Here is a 20,263-nt window from a genome sequence, read left to right on the forward strand (position 1 = left end):
CCCGGTGCTTCAGTAGCGAGTGTCGCATCAAAACGAGCGGTCACGTTGTTATTTATTTGCTATTTTTTTCCGCGATCTTTTTAAAAATGCCACGAAAGTATTGCGTGGTATACGGCTGTTTAAACTCGGCTTCATCAAAAGCGGAGTTATCATTTTTTACACTTCCTGGTGATTTGAAAGGTAAGAATGATTTATTGTTATAATATTATTATTATAATTTGTAGGTGTTTTAAATCATATGTTTCTAATATTATATCATTATAAACAGCATTCTAAACTAAATTATATATATTATTCCAAAGTAATTTAATTATTATACACATAAATAAAAACTTTATAAAAATAGGAACTATAATTAAATTAATTTGTAGGTACTTACTCGAATTATAAGTCCGTGTGACCGATTATAATAAATTTGTGAACATAATTCAAAATGTTAAACTAAGATGGCGGCTGCATGGAGTTGTCAACTTTTTCGTCATGGGTGTCGTTTTCATGGTACTTGATGGTGTTAAAGCCGATAGTGCTATCAAAATGTAAATCCAAAATGGCGGCTGCATGGAGTTGTGAACTTTTTCGTCATGGGTGTCGTTTTCATGGTACTTGATGGTGTTAAAGCCGATAGTGCTATCAAAATGTAAATCCAAAATGGCGGCTGGATGGAGTTGTCAACTTTTTCGTCATGGGTGTCGTGTTCATTGTACTTGATGGTGTTAAAACCGATAGTGCTGTCAAAATGTAAATCCAAGATGGCGGCTGCATGAAATTGTCAACTTTTTCGTCATGGGTGTCGTTTTCATGGTACTTGATGGTGTTAAATCCGATAGTGCTGTCAAAATGTAAATCCAAGATGGCGGCTGCATGAAATTGTCAACTTTTTCGTCATGGGTGTCATTTTGATGGTTCTTGAGGGTGTCGAAACCGATAGTGCTGTAATTTTGTAATAATTGTGTGTTCACCTTCGTCTCAGTTGTAAGAAATGAACACAAGCTTGAACTTTTTTTTAAGCAAAACAACATCTTTTTTGGTGAAAATGACTAAAATAATATTTTGTTATCTTTTTCAGACGTTCCCAATGGCTACGTTTGATATCTCGAGAAGATCTAATAAACAAACCGCCTCAAAACTATAATGTTTGTGAAGAACATTATTAATGGTATGGATATAATATCGGGAACCCGCCGCAAACGTCTTAAAACTAATTCGTTACCATCTCTTCATCTACCAGTTTTACAAAAAAAATGTACAAACGTCAACCGAAGCTCCGAAGTTGGTTGAAATTTACACACAGACGGAAGAAAATGTTGTACTTTCAGCGAGTGACACTTGTCAAACTTCCACATCTCTTTCATTGGACACGCCGCGGAAAAGAAAACTAAAAATCGACCTTTTACAATGTAGAAAAAAAATTAAAGTATACGAAATTGATAAAAATACGGGAAAATATCAAAGAGATAAATTCCATGAATTGTGTGAAAAATTTCTGACGAAAGAGCTTGCTGTGATGGTAAAAGCACAGACTCACTTAAAATTTAATTACACCGGAAATAGATATAACCAAAACTACAAAATGTTTTGCTTGAATTTATATTATAAAAGTCCGCAAGCTTATCGGTTACTACAAAGTGTTATATGCCTTCCAAGCCCGAGAACATTAAATAAACATGGAATACCAGTAACATCTAAAATAAATGACAGACTTATGTCAATTTTAAAAATCAAAGTTGATGCCATGGTTGAAACGGAAAAGAACTGCTCAGTTGTCATTGGTTCCATGAGTTTAAAAGCTAATTTATTTTATAACTTAAAGTACGATAAAATAGTACAGTCACCAGAACCTGCAAAACATGCCTTATTTATGATGGTTCGTGGGATATTTATGAACTGGAAGCAACCGGTGGGATTTGCATTACTCTCAAAATGTAGAAACTATGATGAGATAGCTAAATGGATTGACGAACTCTTAAAAAAACTGTTTGAGATAGGACTTAATATTAGAATATTTGTCTCCGACATGGGGTCCGATCTACTTAACGCGGCAAAAAATAGATCTGTTACCATAGAACGGCCTTATTTCTTTATTAACGACAGAAAAATATATTATATTTTTGATGCACCCCATCTTATAAAACTAGTTCGCAATAATTTGATTACCTACAATTTCCATTTCCAGGATCGTGTAGCTAAATATGAGCACATCCTTAAATTTTATAAGAACGATAAACAAAAGAGCTTCAAACTTGCACATAAATTGTCGAACAGCCACATCTATCCAACAAATTTTGAAAAAATGAAAGTTCGCTATGCTACTCAACTTTTAAGTAATTCTGTTGCCGCCGGTTTAGGGGCCGTTCAAGTATTACGTAACGCAATTTTTGAAGATTTTTGACCCCCCCTCCCCCCCTTGTAACGCACCGTAACGTTTTTCTATACCCCCCCCCCCCCTCATTAAACGTTACGTAACACTCAAGTGTCCATTTTTACCCTAAACTCGCTAAATAGTTATGTTATGATTTTTCTCCTTGGACGTGTTCAGCCGAACTAGGTCTCCCGAGTATTCTAAGTTAGTTTAAGTATAGTTAAAGCATACATACTGCTATACTGTACTATACTTAGTCTAACTCAGAATACTCAGGACTTAGTTCGGCTGAACCCACTCATTCAAGGGATTCCCCGTAAAACTTAAATGAAAAGGGTTGCCAATTTAGGAGTTTTAATTCTCTATTTTTTTATTAAAAAATGTTACGTAACGTGTATTAAGAAAGACCCCCTCCCGCCCCTGTAACGCATCGTAACGTTTTACAAGACCCCCCCTCCCCCCCAAATTGCGTTACGTAATACTTGAACGCCCCCTTATCCACTTACGTAGATTTTAATCAAATTGAAGAAGCTGGGAGGGACACTGCTCAACTCATTAGAAATATGAACAATTTATTTGATTTATTAAACTCGTCAAATCTTAACGATTTTTATGAATACAGACGAGCATTTTGTGGAAAAGAATCACAAATAACTTTCTTTAATGAAATGTTAACTTTTTTTCAACATCTGCAATTAATCAATCCGAAAAACGGACAAAATGTCACTGCATCTGTAAAATTTATATATGGGTTTCAAATAACTATAACGTCTATTTTAATGTTATTTGAAAATCTTAAGTCAGAGGGTTATACATTCTTACTTACCAGGAGGCTCAATCAAGATGTACTTGAGAATTTTTTCGGACAAATCCGAAGCAAAAACGGTCTGGCAACTGAACCGACTAGCAAGCAGTTTATATCTGCTTTTCAAAAATTATTTTTTTCTAATATTATAAAACCTCCAAGAGCAGGTAATTGTCAAGACGATTTGGGCAAACTCCTTATTCAGACCAGTGCATTGAGTGAACTGAAAGTCGAAACGTCCCATGATGAGGAACCAGAAACTCCTGGCACAAGCAATGACAACTCAGATAGCAGCGTCCAAATTATGAGTTCAGAATATAATCAGATGGATGTTACTGAAAAAAACTCACTTTTTTATATATATGGTTATCTTCTTAAAAAATGCGGAGAGCGTCACAACAATTGCCAAATTCTGAAATCATACATCAAACCATATCAAGCCAGCCATAACTTTAGTTCAGAAAGTCACTACCTGAGATACAGACAATACAGCAAAGATTTTAACCAAAGCTTATTAATTGTACCACCAGATGATTTCGTTAATTATGTTGAGAGAATGGATGACATTTTTCGTAGTTGCTTTAAGAGAGAACACGTAAACTGCAAAGTGGCGGAATTTATTTTCAAGGAATTAGATAAAATCAGTTTTACAGTACCTTGTCCTTGTTTCCCAATACTTTATTTAAAAAAGCTGTTCATAATAAGAATGAGAATCTTTTATACTATAAAATTTAACAATAAAGAATTCCGGACTTGTCGTAGCAGAAGAAAATATTTTTTTAGTAAATAATTGTAATTTATAAAGAATAAAGCATTTTTTTATGTAATGGTTTTTTTTAATTACTAGAATGCGTGACAAACACTTAAAGAGTGATGTTTAATGTTCCCTGCCCGCGCGTCCGCTCCGAAGAGCGGACGAATCGTCTTCGTACAACCGCGGCTCGTGTATGCTGCCGCCAAAACTCGTAAAAGGTTACGCCGTAATTAATACTAAGTTAAAGATCTACAAAAAATCAAAGTAAGTTGCATCACAAGTTGTATCAATTTTTAAGTGTTTTCCGTAATTACAAATATAATAATAATGATTATCGTCTTTTGATGGGATTAGCTGACGCCGTGAGATTACCTATTTATATTATTTGTAAACTGCGTAGTTATTGAAATTCGATTGATTGATCATTACAGCACAGTAAATGCTAAAATAGAAATAAATAACAATTATTAAAAAACCGTTTAAAAAAATAGTGACAACCCTATGCTTCGATGAAGTTTAGGTAGTTATTTTATAAATTAGGCTTAGTTTCCATACTGTCCATATTTGTACTGTGGTGTAGGTAGTGATAATAACTTCGAACGAAACTACAAATTTTGAATTCAAAGAATCTCTTCAAAACACAACAACGGTAATTTATTTGATACATTTATATGTGTACAGGTATATTTATAAAACAATTAAGAGCCCCTACACATTAGCGACTTTCAGCGTAGGCGTTCGAACCACGTAGGCGTAGGGTTATCATTTTTTACTTTTCAATTCCAATACCTATACGTAATTGATAAATAGTGGTAAAATATAAGTAGTTACTGCGATTATATGATTCAGCAGGCGTGTACCCTACACGGCGTTGTCGCGACGTCAAACGACTTCGCTGGAAAAACGCCAGAACCCTTATCAGATTCGAGTTTTTAGATGTGCCGATATATAAATATAATGGTTGGCAAATTATATCTTTTCAAGTTCACTTTAAAGGTTAATTAAAGAATTCATTATTCAATAAAATGAGATTTGCTATGGAGTTAATTTTTAATCATATAACGAAATCTTTTTATGTAAATAAATTCATCTGTTTATTATTAAGAGCATGATAAACTCAACTAAACGCTACTAAATAAAAGTGTCATCTACTCTGAACTTCTCAAATTACTTTCTTAAATACAATGCACTCATCATAACTAGGAGAAGGTACCTAATTAGAATTACTTATTAGTTTTCTGACTATAATTTCCGCTTATCAATCAACTCTTCGTCGATTTAGGTAGGTTCACATATTTATAAGTATTTAAGTGAGCACCGAGATACAAATATGGAATTTTATGTTTAAGTAAACCTAAATTGCTCTCCTTTGTACCAAAAGGTCATGCAGCCCATGTACCTACGAGAGGTGGTTTGCTTGATAATAGTCATCGTCTAAAAGTCTATCATAGGTGGTAGCTAATTTCTATATGTGAGCACATCTATATGTTACCCGATATGCAATGATATTCTTGTACTACTTAAAATTAAGATATATTGTTACTTTCATATCTTAATTTTAAAAGTTAATATAATTTACTAAAGCATCACTTCATTCCATAGTTAAATTTTGTCAATTTATTTCTGGATATTATTAACCCTTTAAACGCCAGCTTTGATAAATAACAAGCCTTCAAGTAGTTTGTAGTACACAGATAAACCGCTATGTGGCGCTACTGGTAGCATGATCATAAAGTAAAGCGCCAGGTTCAACAAATGCTTTTATCGATAGACTTCCCTTTTTACTGTTTAATTTGCACGTTTTATAAAAATAAATATACATTTAATCCATATGATAAAATAATCCTGAATAATCGAATACGACAAAACACCGCATCGCAGGAGCGATACGAACGAAAATTGTACCAATAGAAATGATTCCCTGGGTCTACCAGCAGGCTTATCGATCCACCCACTTCACCCACCTTCAGTGTAAATAAGGATTAGCTAGATTATCAATTTTATTGTGGCCTGGAATTATTTTTGAGCGGCCATTATAGGTGATATCTGACCGAAGTGTGCCAATTGTGCAAATAAATGCGATTTTTATGTTTGTATTTGTGTACTATTTGTTTAGTATTCATAGTTTTAAGGGTTTGCACGTGTTACTTTATTTTCACGGGTTCATTTTTGCTTTGCGAGCGGGATCGAAGCGGTGCGCAAAAACGCTACGCACGCGCCGCGATTGTAGAGTTTTAGCGCATGGGCCCTCTACAAAGCTAAGTTTCATCAATTTCACCAAACCTAAGTGAAAATTTTACATGATTTAAAAAGCTCATTAAACATACTATATTTTCATACCAAGAATTACCGGTCCAAAACATACAGCTATCTTTAATCTTTATATCATACAGTTTTTAGTTTAGGACTTTTCTGTTCTTCTTAGCGTAGGTAGTAAAATCGTTTTGCGTTTAATATGTGATAAGACTCCAAATAGTACATTATTCTAAAATTTGGATAGTGATAATGTGATAGTTACTGTTGGTAATTATGTAATATTATAGGTACTTCAAGTTTTTAAATGTGTCAATTCATTAATATAATAACCACACAAATTAATTTGACAAAATACGCATCTTTAGTTAAGAACCATTGCAATTGAGTGAATAATAGTCAAGTCAATAGTAATTACTGTTCACTGTTAAAAACTATCGGCGATACTGATGGAGTCACCAGAACTTTCCAGGTAGGGTATGGTTCTTTCAGCAAAATAAATATAAATAAAAAACAACGCCAACGTTTCGATAGAAATATACAAAAGATCCGCTAACCTTCAGAATTAATTTCAAATGTAACATTCCTAATTCGCTGTGCTAAGATCCGCGCCACAAATAAGCTACTTCACAATAATATAATATAACATAATAGAAAGTTAATGATCATTCGAAGTAAACTAAAGAAAAAGACAAAATTAAAACCTAAATATAATTAAGAAGTAGAAGAACATAATAACGTCATACTCGTACAAAATTTCTATTTGTGATATTGTACCTACTCAGAACGCTGGCAGCTTAATTTGCTATACCCTTTAGTGAGCAGGGATTTCGCCCAAAAAACCTGCTCATACAAGCTACCAGCTACCAGCCCTGTGGTCAACCGGTGCGATGAGATGTCGAACGTAACCAAAGTTAACCAAAAGTTTTATTTCAGCCAACCAATGAAACCATCATCTCAGTTGCAAGCGCCGAAATTCATAACATTTTATAACAGAAGAATGTTTGCAATGCTTGAGAAATTGAGCGCGATTAGCTACAAACATTACAAACAAGTTGAAAAAATTGGCTGTAAATAATTTATGAGAAAATTTATTTCTTATTCTTTGCCTGAGACCTTATTAATATTAATGAATATAATCCCATCTACCTGTTATTAAATAAAATTACTAAATTATAGTGTGCCTATTTTAAGTAATATCATTAACACCTTTATGTTGTCCATTTCCTATTTATATAATCGAAAAGACTTTCTGGATACATATTGTTTTGATTTTTACGATAAATTGCAATTTTTGCAGAAAATAATTATTTGAACGCGTTTAATTATTAAACCGTTTTTATGTCTCGAATCCAATCATGCTTTTGAACCATAACGATAGGCAGCTTAGTATTCATTATAAGGGATATATTAAATTTGACAAAGAATAATATAAATCAATGCCTAATATTTACAGAACAATCGAACAAGCCGATATTAAAGATGGCAGTATTCATTACTAGACCGTGTCGCTACAAATAAAACGCGTGAGACTCAATATTAAAGTAAAAAAATAATAAAGTCACTATCTGTCACTTTGACACCTGACGTCGAGGATATTTTTCTCACGTTCCCGTATGCAAATACTTCAAATAACATCATAATTATTCCGTTAAATAAACATAATCCCGACCAAGTGGTGGTCATATTGCCTTTTTCACCACTTTCAGTACGGATTTAGTATATAATTAAGTTTTTATTACATTTCTACTTCATGTTACTTGTGTCTATGTTAAGATAACGTAATTCTATGACAATGCCGTTTCTCACTCTGATAATGTGCAATTATTTTTTAGAAGATCTAGATCTTAATAATATATGCAACTAAATGTCTTTGAAAATTAGACACACTAGTAATTTAGTTATAAGGAAGTTTTAATTGGCGAAATTGAATATCTTTTTAATGTCATAAATAAATTTTGCCCTGAAGCAGTTACACGGTTGATTGTAGTGAATCTTGAAGTGATGTCGTAGGTGCGGACTATTCTTTAAGACCCAAAATAAATGTTGCATGAATATCTACTCGTTATTATCATCCTTCAGTATTTTGAATAAAAAACCATAACCGAGAAGACTCCATTACGTATGTAATAAGTATAATTGAGGTATTTATTAAATTCCTACATCCTTAATTTGCATCACGTGTGTTTTTCTAAACATTCCCAAGAATTTAAAAAGTGGAGTATCCATTGCCGTGCCAAAAACAACACGTACAAAAATCCTTATAAATTCAAAACGGCTCAAGTTTGATCCATCACCATTAACCCGTCGTTTGAAGATTTAAAAAAATGTACACCCCTTTATGGGCGACCGTTTAGTTCTCTATACGGACTTGCGCCGTCATTATTTACAACCCTTCAACCCTTACAACAAAGCTTTTTAACATTTTTAAACTACGACTCGCATTGACGTTACCTATTGAATTTTTTCCCCGACAACGGATTAGACTGGTCTTGGCTCAATAAATGTTTTAATATTTAAGAGATTAGCTGCAATGTCTGAGTGTACGTAAATATTTTCGGATTTATACATGTTTTTGTTTGTTAAAAGTTTTTGATTTTTGAACACACTACGTGCTAATTTATAAATGAGGGAGATGTTACTATTTGGAGAGAATGTTACATGAAGGTTTTCGCTGAATATTTACTAATGTTTGTGGTAGTCCAGTCTTTCGCTGAAGTTATCTTGCATTTATCAGTCAACCTCAAACGCAGCAAGTTTGGACATGAAACGCAAATGATAGGTGGGCAAAAAATTAAAAAAAATGTATCTTAGCCTATAAAGTAACGCCCACTTTGATACTTAGTGTTATGTTTTATATAGCTGAAGTATCAAACAATAATAAATAATTATAATTTACATCTATCTACTTAGGATGTATGTTCTGATCAAGGAGTAATCGCAGATTTTCTTTCAAAGTAATGATACAACTATGAAACATAAAACGAACCATGCGGTTTTTGTAAGAATTTAATATATACAGCAACCTTACTTATTAATTAAATTCTTACTTTAAATCAACACAAGATTAAATCCAGTCATAGAATCCGAACCTTAAATGATACGATAAGCCTGAAACAAGCAAATAATAAGTCCGCAGAATTATGCTCGGTGGCGGGTCGTGTTGGTCCACAAGGGGGCGCGTAGAAAGGGTGCTGGGTAGGGAGGTGCCGTGCTCATCGACATTATGAAAAAATATCGACTTATTTTTTTTTTAATCTTTGACCCCCATAATAAAACTGTATGAGTTAACCTGGGTAATTAAATACCTTGGTACGTTAAGGTTTCGATAGTTAATAAAGGTCTTTTTAAACATTACCGATTAATTACTTGGAGCATGATCTGTCGTGTAACTCTCTATATGTTCTACTACATAATAATCGCAACTGGAAAATACCTGGATATTTTAAGAATTATAAATATTTTTAAATATCGTGAATCGTGTTTACCTTCGTGTGTGTTCGTGTGAATTAACCTTTAAGATTATCAAAATTGAAATAAGCGGAGGAAATAACGTGGTTCCTCAAGATTTTTTTTATAACGCTCACAAATACAGGTTTTAAGTTTAAGAGAAATAGATAGGTAAAAAAATTAATAAATTAAATTTAAAAATAGATATCAAATTGTAACTCAACTTATTTTGTCGTAAATTCTATTTTAATTAAACATTAACACGATTAGCTTGTTCCTACTCTTAAAAGTCTTTCAGTCAAATTTCATAATTTATCGACAAATCGATATAATAACCGAACAACACGATCGACGCAGAATTCCCAATCGATGTCAAAATCACTAGCAACCCTTCAACTGCGCGCTGGCAGAGGTCTATTTTAATGCATTCATGGGCTCTCGAGCGTGGCGACGGCAAAGTAACTAAACGCACAACCCCGTTGCCATTTATTATTTTAAACTGCAGTTATAAGCGAGATTGAAAGGGTTACGTGACGTAGGTTCGCACCTGTTTTGTTTGCTCTATGCTGCGTCAAAAATACATGATTTATTGTTCTTTCTTTAATAAAAAAGTTACAGTTTTTCCTTTAATTGTTTTAGTGTGTATTAAATTAAAAACCTTTGACAAGGACTGGCACGATGTTAGTAGCATGCTGAAATTGGAATTTAAGTAATATAATCCAGGGTCCTGGATATTAAAGACACATTATTGATACTTATATTTTTGTAATATATAAGTATATTAAAAATGATATTTACTGTTATCCGGTTTGAAGCGTGTGAACTTTTGTCCGGTTTGTTGCTAATTTAGCCCTCACTGCTACCTAAGCATTTGCGACAGACTTCAGGGGGCCTACTACCATCTCTGAAAATAATATTAGTTTAATCATACGTTGAAATTTCGTACCACGACGTAGTTAAAGTGGGACTATTTTTATAATATTACAATAAGCAGTTATGTATGATGTCGGTCAATTTATTTTTTAAGTAAAATATGACAATTTTAGTTGGTTTTATAAATTTGAACTAGCAGAACCCGCGGCTTCGCCCGCGTAAAAAATATGATATGACATACAAAGAACTGTAATTGAAAATTTGTACCTTTAACAATTTTAACGATAAAGTAACTTTAATATTTCATTAATAAGTTTTTTTTTATTAATGAAATATTAATACATATATTTTTTCGTCCCTGTGTACCTAAATTGGTCAAGCTTTCTTCAGAAACATACAATTCGTTTTCTTCAGAAACTTCTTTAAAATATAAGGTTCATGTAATACTGTTATATATATACTGTTATATATATATATAGTGTTATAGGTGGTAGAACCCTTTGTGGTTCGACTCCGGCGTCACCACCGCCACACCTATTTCTACCTAATAACAGCAGTGTTAAACGCTGCTGTGTTCCGGTTTGAAGGGTGTGGTAAGGGAGACAGACTTTTCCGAGGCGTTCCAGCTTAGTCCTCAGGGGTAGCGGCGCACCTGTGGCCGACCTCAGGTAGGAATATCTAATCCTATCTGGGTTTGATTACAGATGTCCATGGGCGGCAGTAGCCACATACCATCAGGTGGACTGCATGCTCGTCTGCTACTCTTATATTATAAAAAAAAAAAAAAAATGTAAGATAACATAATTATTATTTACACTAATCCATAGGAACCGTCCGTGTTATTCTCTGGCACATAAAGTACCTTACCACTATGCAAAATCATAACGATCCCTTGGTATGTGAAAAACGAAACACAAACGTATACATGGGAACCGAATGGCAACTGTTTGGTGCCAACCGTATGGCAAATTTTTAATATATAAACTCCCCCTCACACAACTTTTGGTGTTTAGTTTAAGGTATGCGGCCTCATATACAGTGGTTCTTTCCAGGGTCGCTGGGGGGCGGTTAGAACTCCCATTCTTGCCGCCTGCAACCCCAGTAGTCCCCATTTAGTCTCTTACAACGTGCAGAGGATACTGTAGCCCTATTATAGCCCAAAATTTTTATCCAAGGTCTATGTGTCTACCACATCACCATCCACGTATAATCACAACTATACCCCACGGCAGGGACAAAATGTCGGCAAGCAGTGTACCAAACCAAAGTGGTTAGAATGTAGTGAATGTGGTTCATGTGAATAAAATTACGCATTATCGTATTTGAAATTTGCACCCGTCCACGTTGACGTGTAGCTCTGCTTACGTGTGAACAGACGCTATCTGAAATTTCAGGTTTCTAACTTTGAACCTAAAAAAAACCCGTATAATGCTTATAACACTAATTTTACCTCCTTAGTGGAATTTCAAAAACATTCCTATGTACATATGTATCAATAAATATTTCATCAGGAAAATTCTGAATGCTAACGTTTAACACCAGCGGTCGGCAACCCGTGACCCATGGGTGGCGTGTGCACCGCTGTTCAGCACGCGGAATACATTCCCATGTTAAAAAACTGTGTTACGATGGCCCGTGCAATATCGCTTTACACTAAACCTTTCTGCACTCTGTTCTTTTTCCAAACACGCCAAAAGAATTTTAACTTCAATAACGGTTTTTAAACTTCAATAACCTTCTTTACTTATAGTATCCTAATGGGGTTGACTGTTGAGTAGCTAAAAATGCTGAAACAGGTGAAACACCCTTTTAAAGCCGTCTTAAGGGTTGATCTAAAAAAAAAACAGTGACTCAGATGCTTCATTGCGTCCAATGATAATTTTCATAGTGCTTCATTCCAAATTAAAGGATTATAAACAACGTTCCAACCCCTATTTAACGACGTTAAGGGGTTTATTTTCCAAAAACCGAGAAATGAGTATTATATTAATTACAACCCTAAAGCCAAATATAAATTTTCATAGACTTGTCTTCTTAATCGGCTTACTTCTAAACAAACTTTCAACGCCTATATAACCACTTAGGGCTAGATTTTCCATAAATGGTGTTAAAAAGTTCTATCATTCCAAACCAGAAAACCAATTGCTAATTTTTACAGTCCTTGCTTCCAAATTAACTTCTTTTTAAATAAAGTTCCATCCCGTATTAAACGACCTCAAGGGTTGATTTTCCAAAAACGGTGAAATAGGTGTCCTATTATTTTCAATCAGAAAGCCGAATACCTAATTTTATAGACTTTGCTTCAATATCTGCGGACTTCTAAACGAAGTTTCTACCCCTATTTTACCGACTTAAGCGTAGACTTTCCATAAACGGTGTTAAAGAATATCTATTATTTCGAATCAGAAAGCCAAATGCAACTTATACAGTTTTTTTTCGAAATTAACTAATTTTAAAATATTGTTCCATCCCCCATTTAACGACCTTAAGGGATGATTTTACAAAAACTATGAAATAGTTGTTTAATTATTTTCTACCGAAAAGCCAAATACCGATTTTCATAGAGATTACATCAAAACTGGGGGATTTTCATGCAAACTTATAACCTTTATTTAACCCACGTAAGGGTTGATTTTCCAAAAACAGTTGAATTAAAGTTGCACTATATCTAATCAGTATGGTAATGGTTAACTTTCATAGTGCGGGCTTTCAAATTGGCTAATTTTAAATAACCTGTCAACCCTTATTTTACAACTTAAGGGTTGATTTTCCAAAAATTGTGAAATAGGTATTTAATTATTTTCTATCGAGAACCCAGATACCGTTTTTTATACAGTTTACATCAAAACTGGGGGACTTTCATACAAACTTACAACCCCATATTTAACCCACATAAGGGTTGATTTTCCAGAAAACGGTAGAATTAGAGTTCCACTATATCTCACCAGTAAGGCAATGGCTTACTTTCATAGTGCTGGCTTTCAAATTGGCAAACTTTAAAATAACCTGTCAACCCCTATTTTACAACTTAAGGGTTGATTTTCCAAAAATAGTGAAATAGGTATTTAATTATTTTCTATCAAGAACCCAAATACCGATTTTCATACAGTTTACAACAGAACTGGGGGACTTTCATACAAACTTACAACCCTTATTTAACCCACATAAGGGTTGATTTTCCAAAAACTGTAGAATTAAAGTTCCACTATATCTTACCAGTAAGGCAATGGCTTACTTTCATAGTGCTGGCTTTCAAACTGGCAAACTTTAAAATAACCTGTCAACCCCTATTTTATAACTTAAGGGTTGATTTTCCAAAAATGGTGAAATAGGTTATTAATTATTTTCTATCGAGAACCCAAATACCGATTTTCATACAGTTTACATAAAAACTGGGGGACTTTCATACAAACTTACAACCCTTATGTAACCCACATAAGGGTTGATTTTCCAAAAATGGTAGAATTAAAGTTCCACTATATCTCACCTGTAAGGCAATGGCTAACTTTCATAGAGCTGGCTTCCAAAATGGCCAATTTTAAAATAAGCTCTCAACCCCTATTTAACCACCTTAAGGGTTGTGTAGTAGTATAAGTGAGTGTTAATATATGACTCATATTATTCCCTATATAATCGATTATTGTGTGTAACAAATACAGTCTTGATTTGAACTCCGGTCGTCTCACTTAACCCACAACACCCACCGTACATGGCGACCCTGCCGAAAGAGTACGCTCCGTAACGCGATGCGCTTCCCATTTTTGGAGTGGAATTCTTGCGTGGCTAATTTCTTTGTCTAATTGAGTGCCTAGTTTCTTTGTCTCAGTAATAATGAAGTTAAATTACTTTCATTCGCGCCAGCAACAATACGTGTTAAAATCTCAAAAAAAATGGGCAAACAACAGTCAAAGGAGGAAACCATAATTGTGCAAAATGCGGCGGCCGGCGATAATAATTCGCAATTTCACGAATTCAGAGTGCATCTTTCCTCCATCAATATATTACTAGGTGTGATTGTGCTGGTCATACTATTGGGAGCGATATATTGTGTTTATCGCGCGTATAAGCGGTGCCACATAAGGTGGATATCGACGGAGATAAATCGGAATACGTTGCGGGGATCCTTATTCCGCCAGTTCAGGCAGCCCGTTCTTCCCATGTCCGCAGCAGACGAGGGCCACCAGCCAGGTCAGGCCGTGTTCTCCAAGGCGAGAGTGTGAGTGCGTGCAGTGCGTAGTGCGTAGTGCGTAGTGCGAAATATATAACGTTGCGACGCGTAATAATATATCTCTAAGGACAGTAAGTAAATTAGCTATATGATAGTAACTTCAATTGGTAGTGATATTTTGTTTTAGTTGGGTTACTCGCTTAAAATGTTTACTCTTAAAATATGTACGTGCGAATTACTTTTAATTAACTACATGTTGGTGGTAAGTTATGGCTCTTTTGTTAAATCAATTATATGAAGAGTTAAAGAAAGTAAAATCATATTTAATTAAGATTGGACCAAGTAGACGACAAGGAAATATATTACAAATTAAGTTGAATGAAGCTAACGTTATTTTTAATGAATATTCGAGTTGGTTAGTAAATTTTAAAAAAGAGAAAAGTGAGGGAAAAATTAAGAGTGAGGACATATTAATTTATGAGAATTCTTGTAGGAAGTTTGATTTATTATATAACGATATTTTATATCTGTGTTCCGGTAGTGTTGAAAGCAAAAGTTGTACCAAAATGGATACCTTTGATTTAAAAACGGCTTTGACCTTGATGCCTGTTATGACTAACGACGAAATGAGTATAAAACAGTTAATAGATAGTATTCAGTACTACGATTCCTTACTTAAATCGTCCGATTGTAAAAAGAACTTAACAAAATTTGTATTAAAAAGCAGACTATCACAATCTGCTAAGTTACGTCTTCAAGATGACTATTCCAATGTTGAAACGTTAGTTATTGACATGAAAAAACAATTATTGCCAACTAAAGGCGCGACAGCTATTCAAAAAAAATTACATAATATCAAACAAAATGACATGTCTATTTCAGATTTCGGAGAAGAAATTACGGAGTTGTTTGTGAACCTCACGATTGCGCAAGCCGACGGTAAATCAGAGAGTTACAATGTTTTAAAGCCCATTAATGAAAAACAAGCAATTAAACAGTTTTCCGATGGCTTACGAAATCGTAGGCTCAGTACTTTAATAGCGGCTAGAAATTTTGGCTCGCTAAAAGATGCGATTCAAGCAGCCAAAGATGAGGAAACCTCGTCCCCCTCTACTTCGGGTGAAGTAATGGGTATGTATAAACGAAATTATTCAACTAAGCATTTTAATAATAGTTTTCGGTGTAACCGTGGAAGACCTCATCGCCAAACGTCTTCACATAGAGGACACTCGTTCCGGGGCAGATCGCAGCGCGGTTGGCTCCCGCCTACGCCGCCTGCATCGCGAGGCCAAGATCAGCGCGGAACTTACCCTCGAGGTACGTACAATAGACCATACCGAGGCAATAGATTTATGAATAAAAATTACGTTAATGTTATTAATGAACAGGAAACTACATCAGAACTAGAACCAAAATTAGACCAGTTTTTTCGTGAATAACCAATATCATTCTATTCTAGCTAGTAACAGCAATTGTTATGTTCATATATCTATAGCCTCGTATAGTAAAACTTATTCATTCTTAGTCGATACAGGTGCCTCATTATCGGCTATAACTTATAAACATGTGTGTCATCTGAACCTCCCATTTCATAACGATAGCGTCACTATAAATGGACTTGGAGGCAAAGTACAAACTATCGGATACGTTTACATTCCATTACTCTTAAAAGGACAAGTTATTAATCATAAATTCTTTGTGTTCGACTCGTTACCAATTTTGTCGAATGGAATTTTAGGACGTGATTTTTTAAGACAATTTAGGGCTCATTTAGATTTTAATAAAAATATATTGTCTTTAAATTTTGGATTGAATCAGAATGTAAGTCTACCTATAAACAGTACTTGCACATATAATGATTTTTATATACCATCTCGCAGTGAGTCGGTGCATTTTATTCAAACTAAATTTAAAACAGACTGTGTTATTTGTTCAGAAGAATTACAAGATGGTGTTTACCTTGCCAGTTCTATTGCAAGTCCGGTAAATGGTATGGTTCCAGTAAAAATTTTGAATACCACAGATGAAAATATTACTCTGTCGAATATTAGTCCTGTGGTACACGACCTCAGTGAATATAGTATTTGCTCTTTTGATAAATCAGATAATAGTTCCGATAGAGTAAAAACTTTATTTTCTTTAATAAAACTAACCAATCTCAATACTGAAGAGTCCGAAAGTATAAAAAGGATTTGTGCCAAATATGCCAACATTTTTTACTTGCCGGGTGATACATTAACTGTTACGGATATTTATACACATAATATTTCACTGAAGCCGAATGTTAGTCCAGTTTTTGCAAAACCTTACAGATTACCTAAAATTCATAAAGATGAAATTAAGCGACAACTAAGTGAAATGTTAAAGGAAGGTATTATTGAACCAAGTAGAAGCAACTGGTCGAGTCCCGTATTGTTAGTGCCTAAAAAATGTGATTCAACTAAGCAGAAAAAGTGGCGTTTAGTGGTGGATTACCGAAAGCTGAATAATTGCATAGAAGACGATAAATATCCGCTTCCTGACATAACGGAAATATTAGAATCATTGTCTGGAAGTGTCTATTTTTCACATTTAGACTTACATCAGGGTTACTATAATGTTGAATTAGATAAAACGAGTAGAAAATATACAGCTTTTTGTTCAGGTCAATATCAAATGTGTCGAATGCCTATGGGTTTAAAAACCAGCCCTAGTTCATTCTCCAGACTAATGAATTTGGCAATGTCAGGTTTGAATAATGAAAAATGCTTAATTTACATGGATGATTTGATAGTTTTTGGACGTAATTTGGAATGTCATAATAGGAATTTACAGGATGTATTTGAAAGGTTACAAAAAGTAAAGTTAAAGTTAAATCCTTCTAAATGTACTTTTCTGAAGAAGGAAATTCTGTATTTAGGCCATTTAATATCAAATGAAGGTATATTACCCGATCCAGAGAAAGTTGTCACTATAAAAAATTACCCTTGTCCCCAGAATGTAGACGAAGTAAAAAGATTCGTTGCATTCACAAATTATTACAGGAAGTTTATACCAAATTTTTCCGAAATTGCATATCCCCTGAATAATCTTTGTAAGAAAAATATTAACTTTACTTGGGATAAAAAATGTCAAGATGCTTTTGAAACTCTCAAACAACGTATTATTTCACCTCCTATTTTAGATTACCCAGATTTTTCACAGGAAAATTACTTTATATTACAAACAGATGCTTCAAATAAGGCAATAGGAGCTATTTTGTCAAATAAAAATAACCGTCCCGTAGCTTTCACTAGTAGAACTCTGAACAAAGCCGAATCAAATTACCCAGTCATAGAGAAAGAACTATTAGCTATAGTTTGGGCTGTTAAGCATTTTCGCCCTTACTTATATGGTCAGTATTTCAAAATAAGAACGGACCATAAACCATTGATTTATTTATTTGGGATGAAAGATCCATCAAGCAGGCTAATGAAATTTCGGTTAATACTGGAAGAGTATAATTTTGATGTAGAGTATGTTAAAGGTGCGGATAATGCAGCTGCAGATGCGTTATCTAGAATCTGTTTAACTTCAAAAGAACTGAAGGATATGTGTTACGACATTAATGTATTAACACGAGCCCAATACAGGAAAATTAATATTCCAGATCCTTTCCCGTTGAATATGGCACACACTTGCTTGAGGCCTGCGCAACCAAAGGTAGTGAGTGCTCATGTCAAACCGGTAGAATCTGTAGAAATGTGTATGGTAAACGCCAATGATTTAAGAAAATTGAGGAAGCTAGGACACATATGTAATGAAAATAAAACTTTTTGTTATGATGCAAAGAAAAATATAATTTATATAAAGTATCTTAGCTCAGACTCACAAATGACGCGACGCGAATTTGTGAATGAACTAGATAAATATTGTGCTAATATAAAAGTAAATGAAGTATGCATAATAAAGAAAGACGGCAATGAAGAATTTATTAAGAAATTAATTAAAGAAATAAAGAGTATGAAAAATAGGTCAGGCCCACGCGTTTGTATAATAAATAATGTAAAAACGATTTATAACAAAGACGACAGGAAGGTAATTTTGAACGATTTCCATCTCCTGCCTAGCAGTGGCCATGCTGGCATGAGAAGGATGATCAATAATATTAAAAGATATTATTATTGGCCTGGATTAGATAATGAAGTTAGAAATTATGTAAAACGTTGTGACAAATGTCAACGTCAAAAACATTCCTTACCAATAAAGGAACCCATGAATATAACAACAACTGCTAATACGGCATTTGAAAAGATATATCTCGACTTGGTAGGTCCACTTGAAGTTGATAACAATGGTTTCTCATACATTTTAACTATTCAGTGTGAATTGACTAAGTATGTTGAAGCGTATCCCTTGGTGACTAAAAAAGCAGAGGAAGTAGCGAAAAGTTTTGTTAACAATTTCATCCTTAGGTATGGAGTACCGAGAGAAATAGCTACAGACAGAGGCAAGGAGTTTATCGCAGCTACGTTTAAAGAGGTATGTAGTTTATTACAAATAAAACAGTTAAACTCTACAGCACATCATCACCAATCAATAGGTGCATTGGAAGTGTCTCATAAAAACTTAAATTCATTTCTTAGAATCCAAACTGATAATCACCCAGAGACATGGAGCAGTTGGCTCCCATTCTGGTCATTTGCTTTTAACACTACGGTTCACTCAGAAACTAAGTTTACCCCGTATGAATTAGTATTTGGAAAGAAATGTTCGCTACCTAGTAATTTAACTGCACATCTAGAACCATTGTATAACCTTGATGACTACCCTTGTGAACTTAAATATCGTATACAAATGACTCAAAAGGAAGCGAGAAATAATTTATTAAAATGTAAACAGGATAGAAAATTAAGGTATGATAAATATACTAATGCAATTACATACCACCCTAATGATATGGTGTTGGTTAAAAATGAAACTGGTAACAAATTGTGTTCATTATTCTCAGGTCCCTTTAAAGTAATTAAGGATAAACCGCCAAATGTGGAGATATTAAAAAATGGAAAGGTGGACTTAGTACATAAAAATCGTACAAAGTTGTATGTACAATAAAAAATACAGGACCAGGATTTTATGGTTAATATTGAAAAAAAAATTGATTTATTTACTTACTGTCTTATTAATCTCATTTCAATAAATGTATCTTATGTATTTTTAATTTAGTGGATTTAGTTTTACCTAAACATGAAAACATGGAAAATATAAAAAAAAAATGTCACTTTCATAATATTATGTAATCATTTTTTTTTTTTTTTCTTTTGGATGGATGGTGTAGTAGTATAAGTGAGTGTTAATATATGACTCATATTATTCCCTATATAATCGATTATTGTGTGTAACAAATACAGTCTTGATTTGAACTCCGGTCGTCTCACTTAACCCACAACACCCACCGTACAGTTGATTTTCCAAAAATGGTGAAATAGGTATTTAATAATTTTTAATCGAAAACCCAAATACCGATTTTCATAGAGTTTACATTAAAACTGGGTGACTTTCATACAAACTTACATCCCTTAATTAACCCATATAGGGGTTGATTTTCCAAAAACGGTAGAACTAAAGTTCTATTATATCTAA

General features: G+C 33.9%; 1 long non-coding RNA gene across 1 annotated transcript; it reads left to right on the plus strand.

Annotated features, from left to right (window-relative positions):
• Window positions 1-15,987: 15,987 nt before the first annotated feature.
• Window positions 15,988-20,043, plus strand: LOC140750668 (uncharacterized). The gene is made up of 2 exons (XR_012103237.1): window positions 15,988-18,949; window positions 19,096-20,043. It is a non-coding gene; the product is annotated as an uncharacterized LOC140750668 (long non-coding RNA).
• Window positions 20,044-20,263: the final 220 nt, after the last annotated feature.

The sequence above is a fragment of the Epargyreus clarus genome, unplaced genomic scaffold (genome assembly GCF_041222505.1).
Source record: "Epargyreus clarus isolate Ecla_fem2 unplaced genomic scaffold, WU_Ecla_fem_2.2 ptg000021l, whole genome shotgun sequence".
In the NCBI taxonomy this organism is placed as follows: Eukaryota; Metazoa; Arthropoda; class Insecta; order Lepidoptera; family Hesperiidae; genus Epargyreus; species Epargyreus clarus.